Below are 6,029 nucleotides of genomic sequence, written 5' to 3' on the forward strand. Positions count from 1 at the left end.
GATGGGAGCTGTAGTCCAACATCTGGGGGCCCAAGGTGAGGAACCACTGAACCCAGCATTGGCCTGTCTATTGGCCTGAACTAGGCCTGTCGATTGCTTTCCAAGGTCTCAAGAATAACTTATTCCAGCTCTTCTACCCAATATCCTTTGACAGGAGTGGCCAGGGCCCTTCTGCATGTAAAACATGTGCTTTGCCACGACTTCCCTTTCTGCTTCCATCCCCTCCTGCTGTGACACCACAAGGGGTCTGGGTAGAAGCCACCCATGTAGAGCCTCATACAGGATATTCAGGGGCAATGGAAGTTGAGTTCCAGCAACATCTGGAGCAAGACAGGTTCCTCATCCTTCCCCTCTCCAAACTGGTGCCCTCCAGATGTTTTGGACAATTCCCATAATCCTTGACTACTGGCCATGCTGGCTGGGGTTGATGTAAGTCAGAATCCAAAACATCTGGAGAGCACCCGATTGAGGAAGGTGGCCTGGAACATGGATGTAACATTTTCATTTCTAGGGGCCCTTCTTGAACCAAAACCATGGGAGACCTGTTGGAAGGCACTATTATGTCTATAAAATGATAACATGCCGTTGTTTAAAAACTATCTCCTTTCCCAGCATGAATACTTGCACCCAAAATACATGAGAAAGATCCATGTCTTTCTCACAAGTAGGCATTAGATACACTCCATATTGCTATTATACAGCAGTTAATGGTATTCCAGGTGTTCTATGTTAGCCACAGGAGTGATAGGCTGAAACACTCCTATCTATGTATCTACAGACCAGTTCCCAGCAGTCTGTCACGGTCTAGACTTTAGCATAACCAAGGAACAGAATCCAGGGTAGGGCGCTACACATAAGAACTCGCTTTGTTTCATAAAAATCAGTGGGTGGCACTGGAAATAGTCTGCAATCTAGAACATAATTAAGAGGGGGCAAAAACAAACATTGGGGTCACCAGGAGTGAAAGGGGGCAAGTTTAGCCCCCTCCCCCACCATATACCTTACTGTCACCTCCCTTTTTCCAGGACTGAAGAGTCAAGAGGGCACCAACAATGTAATCCTTCTAAATAAAATAAATTTGAATGCTCTGGCTGTCTTGCACCATCTTGAATTTTCTTCAAGACCGATGGCAAAGTAAAGAGATACGGAGAAGTTACAGCAAGCCAGGTGTGTGTGTGTGTGGGGGGGGGTAGGACTTACAGGAAGGAGAAAGACTGAACTACCTCCCCACAAATACTTCCATCTCTGACCCTGAAATTTCACCAGCAGTATGTTAGTCGTATTATATATAAATGACAGTTTTCTCAGTTTTGTGGCTGCCTCTTTCTCACACCCGAGCATTGTGCTGCTCTAGCTTGACCCGGAAATATCACTTACGGAACCAACGTTTGCAAGGCAGAGACCCACCAAAGAGCTTCACAAGAGCAGGGAAAAGGGGGCACACACAGCAGAGGAGAGACACATTGGCTTCTCTCTACCCAAGTCAACTCCTTGGTTGGGAGGGTCAAGTGTGAGACCTCCCCCCCATGCCACAGCAACTTCCTTGTTCTGCAGCCAAGGTTAAAGCAGATTCAGGGTGGTAGGCAGGGCCTGGGTGGCCAGTTTTGTTCCTCTGGGCTGTAGCTATCTTGAACAAGATGGTGCTACCCTGGAAAAACTAAAGTGGACACTCTAGGCCTCCAGTGCCATCTTGAAAAACGGCTTTCACCCCCCAGCAGCAGAGCAGGACCAGAGCAAGACAGGGAGGGATAAGCATTAAAATGATCTTTCCTGCCTGTAAAGCAGAGGTTGGGAACCTGGTGCCCTCTAGATGTTGCTGCACTACAACTCAGACCCAACCAGCATGGCCAATGGTCAAGCATGATAGGAATTGTAGTCTGACAACCATGTTCCCTACCACTGCTGTAAGTTTCATAGGCACAGGTTAAAATAATAACAATGGGAAAAGTGACATTTAGGCTAGAGAAAAAGTTTGCTTTAAACAAAAATGATGGACTCACACAGCCAAGCCTGCAAAGAGGAGGGGCTGAAGGTTTTAATGCTCTGGGGTGATCTCAGCTTCCCTGCTCCTGAAAGGACGCACATGCAGCCTGTGGACTGAATTCTGGTTTGCCTCTTTCTGTTTGCCCCTTCCCCATGCTTCAGGCAGGCTAGCTGCTTGGTTTTCATTTTTTTAGTATCTTGCCTATACAGCTGGTTAAATGTTACTTTTTCTTCTTTTTTGAAGTCCTGAACCTTTGAAAAACAATGTTTTGCTTTAAAAAAAAAAAACTGCTCTGATTGACACAAGGGCCAGCCAATCAGCACTACTACATAGTCCTACTGCTAAAGGTGGGCAGGGGGGTAGCCTTGTGATTGGCACAAGGGCCAGTCAAGCAATGCTGTACAAAGCCAACTGCTGCGGCAAACACATGAAGAACAGGTTCTCCCTGAGCTTGGACTGCAGAAGAAGCTTGTACAGTTGTCCAAAATGCAGCTTGCACGCTGCTCAAATGATGTACATCAGTATACACCCTATGTAGTCTCTCCCACCTACTTTAAGAAACGCGGCAACGTCTTTTAACTGAAGCTTGGTTTGTCACATTCTCTTCGCACCTGTCTCCTGTGCCTTTAGCAGCTCCTTGACCAGTAAAAATTCAAGAGGGGAACATTTCCCTGGATTAAAGATGTCAAATCTATCACTTGGCAGAATTTGACTGTCTGGCCGTTGTTAAAGTCACAGGAGGCCCCGCCAGGAAAAAAAGTAGCAATCTGACCTGAAACCCTACTGCAAGGATAATATCTTTTATTCTGGGTTCGGTGGGATTCTGTCCCCTAGATTAGTAGCTCCCCATGAAATGTACACCTTAAGTTCAGGAAGACCTGGCATCTCTTTTTACACAGCTTCTAAGGAAACTCCCACATGGGTATGTAAGTGAAGGTTTCTCTTATTTTTCCTTCACCTATCTTTACATTGTCTTTCTCCTTCTCAAGGAGAACTATTCTGATATTTACAGGCTAGCCAGGTTATAGTTCCTGTTAGGACTTGGCTAGCAATTTGTTTTTGTTTACTTGAACGCCATTTTGAGGAGATAATAGGAAATAGCAAGTTGTCCCCACTCCCCCAAATGGGCAGCCAGCAAAGCCCGACAGCCAGGGCCACCAATCCCCTGCAGTTACACTCTTGCCTCTGAGCGGGCACATGGAAATAGCCTGATTCAGGCATCCAATTGTGCTCTGGGGGTGCCAGTTACTAGTATCCCAAGGTTAAGGACTTGACAAAGTCAGAGGGTCACAATCATGGCTCTTTGTTTACCATATGAGATAGAGCAGCGGAAATATATGTTATCATTAGAAAGTGTAAAGTGTGTGTGTGTGTGTGTGTGTGTGTGTGTGTATACGCACGCACGTGCGCGCGTATTTGTGCAGGTAGATGGGGAAAAACTGACACTGCCTTCCTCCGCTGCCTTGGCCAGGGTGCCCATTCTCTACATCCTACAGGTCTCACTGGCTCTCAGCAGCTTCAGTCATCTTTTCTCATGGCTGTGAGTCCCTTCTCTTCTTGTGTGTGAAGGAGAAAAGTGTCTCAAAAGATGCTCTGGTTTCCAGGATGAAGGATCAAAGACTTCAGAAAGTCATCCAACCACATGAAGGGAACGCACCCATACAGTGCCGTGGCAGGAACTTAATTCGCCACCCCGATGGTTGTTCTAGGGCTCTTGAAGAGGCCCCATCATCTTCAGAATTGAAGCAACAGATTCAAGAATGACAGTGAGTGTGTAAAACCTTTCAGAAACTCCAAACCAAGGTGAATTTTGAAGTGTGCAACTGATACAGAGCTCCTCCTCCATTTTTATCAGACTGAAGACACGGAGTCAGCCGCCATGGTAGAATTATCCTGTGCGGTTTCACAGCCTTTTTCCACCCACGCGAGGCAATACAGACATCTGGTTTTCAAAAGCTGGTACAAGAGGCGGCAGCAGCTGCTGCTGCTCGTCCTAGGCATATGGGTGAGGAAAAGATCAGTGGTTACTGGATTGGGAGAAGGAAGCAAGGGGGGAGTGGTGACATCTCAGCTTCTGCTTGAAGCTACAAGATGTTACAGAGTAGAAAGTAGATTTGGATGATTCCCAAAGGTGGCAATGCAGAAGGAGTCAGGGCGGGGGAGCATGCTGCACACAGGGTGAGGTCAGTGAAGCTTCTCAGGGCAGGAGTGCCATTCCATGGGCACTCAAGGACTCACTGTATACCTGAGCCTGGCAAGAGACGACTGCCTTGTGGTAGCGGAGTTTGGGAGCTCCAGGAAGCAGAGGGCCAGCTCTGGAGCGGCAGCACAGCACTTGCAAACCTGCCATGGCCTTTCCGTCTCTGCAGAAGAGGCAGGGGAGTCTGCGGAGGGCAGCCGGGCCTGGGGAGGAACCAATAACACAGCATGTGGGCTTCATGGCAAGACCCCAGAAAGCACCAAACATCGGATCGCCCCTTGAATGCCGATGGCCAGCTGCTCACCCATTCGCAGAAAGCAGAAAGCAAAAAGGCACAGCAGTCTCCGAAAAGACCCAGGTCAGCTCCAGTGTGCAACAGTAAGGGTGGCGTGAGACAATGGCAGGCTACTCCCCCCCCCGCAAACTCACCATGCTTTAACCCACAGCTACTAGCAGATCATACAGCCAAGGCTCTAGAAGCAACTGTTAGTGCAATGAGGTGGGTGGTGGGTGCGAGGGAAACAACATACCACACATACTATCACTGAAGAGGCCCAGGACAGCAGACAGACATGACTGAAAACCTGTGGACTGAAAGACACATTAATCTCAGCCCATGGGCTCTACCCTCAAGCAGAGCTGTTGAACCTCTTCCAGCCTGAAGGAAAGCTTTCAGAAAAGCTCTTGGGGGCCACATTGCAGCGGTGGGCGGGGCCAAAGGCAAAGGGGATGGGGTAAAAATCCCACAAAAATACCAGCCAGAAGGTCTCAACTTTTCACCAATATTGGAAACAACAGAAAGGAAGCAATACTTGATGGAGAGCTTTGGAGGGAGGAAACTGGAGTCCGATGAAAATGAGAGCGAGGAGCATTCTGGCTGTATTTTGTGGGATTTTATGGACTGAGGGATGCCTCTGCTGCCTGCTCCCTGTAGGGAAGGGGAAAGCAGCTGAGCAAAGCTCGCTTGAGTGATAGTCTGGTGAGTATCGCAGGGTCATCATTTTGGGTGGGTGGGAAAAGGACTCCAGTGCTTTTAGCGGCTGAAGCTCCACTGCAACTTCCCCATCACTGTATCTCGGAGATGGCGCAATGTTATGGCTTGGGAGTGTGAGCTGGGTGCCCCCACCCCCGGTTCAAATCCCATTTCAGGCAGTAGCTCACCATTCATAATGGCCTTAGGCAACCTGCTGTTCTCTCAGCCTCTGCTCCTCCTCATCTGCAATCAATGGTTAATAGTCACTTACCTTAAAGGACTTGTTCTTCAGATAACAAGTGGGACCTGCAACAAAATGTTGCAGTGCAGAGTGCTCCTTTTCAGGATACTGGCCGGCTGGCCAGCCAGCTATGCCCTTTCCGAGGATACTCCATTCTATTTTGCCCGCCGCCTCCAGTTTCCCATTTCTCCCCCCACAACTGTTAGTAATCTGTGGCTACTGGGCATGCGCGATCCTCTTTGGGCTTTTCTGGTCCCTTTTTCTCCCAACCCCTGCATGGTTTTTTCCCCCTTCTAAAACAACAGAGTCTTGAGGAACCAGAAGTACAATCTTAAGAGAATGTTTTTCCAGCGTTTACAGCAAAACCAAGAAAGAGGCTTGTGGCACCTTAATTACTAATGAATCTATTATGGTGTAAGCTTTTGTGGATTAAATTCCACTACTTGTCCACAAAAGCTTATGCCACAATAAATGTAGTAGTCTTTAAAGGTGCCACAAGACTCTGTTGTTTTTCCTGTAACAAACTAACCTGGCTTTCTCTCTGGAAAAAAAATTCTCTAAAGATTTTTTGTACTTCTGGAAAACTTTGGGTTCCCATAAGCCTGCTCATACCTCCCTCTTGTGCATAGAT

This window comes from Heloderma suspectum, chromosome 2 (genome assembly GCF_057233095.1).
Source record: "Heloderma suspectum isolate Gila_16-S chromosome 2, 16-S_ref, whole genome shotgun sequence".
NCBI classification, from domain to species: domain Eukaryota; kingdom Metazoa; phylum Chordata; class Lepidosauria; order Squamata; family Helodermatidae; genus Heloderma; species Heloderma suspectum.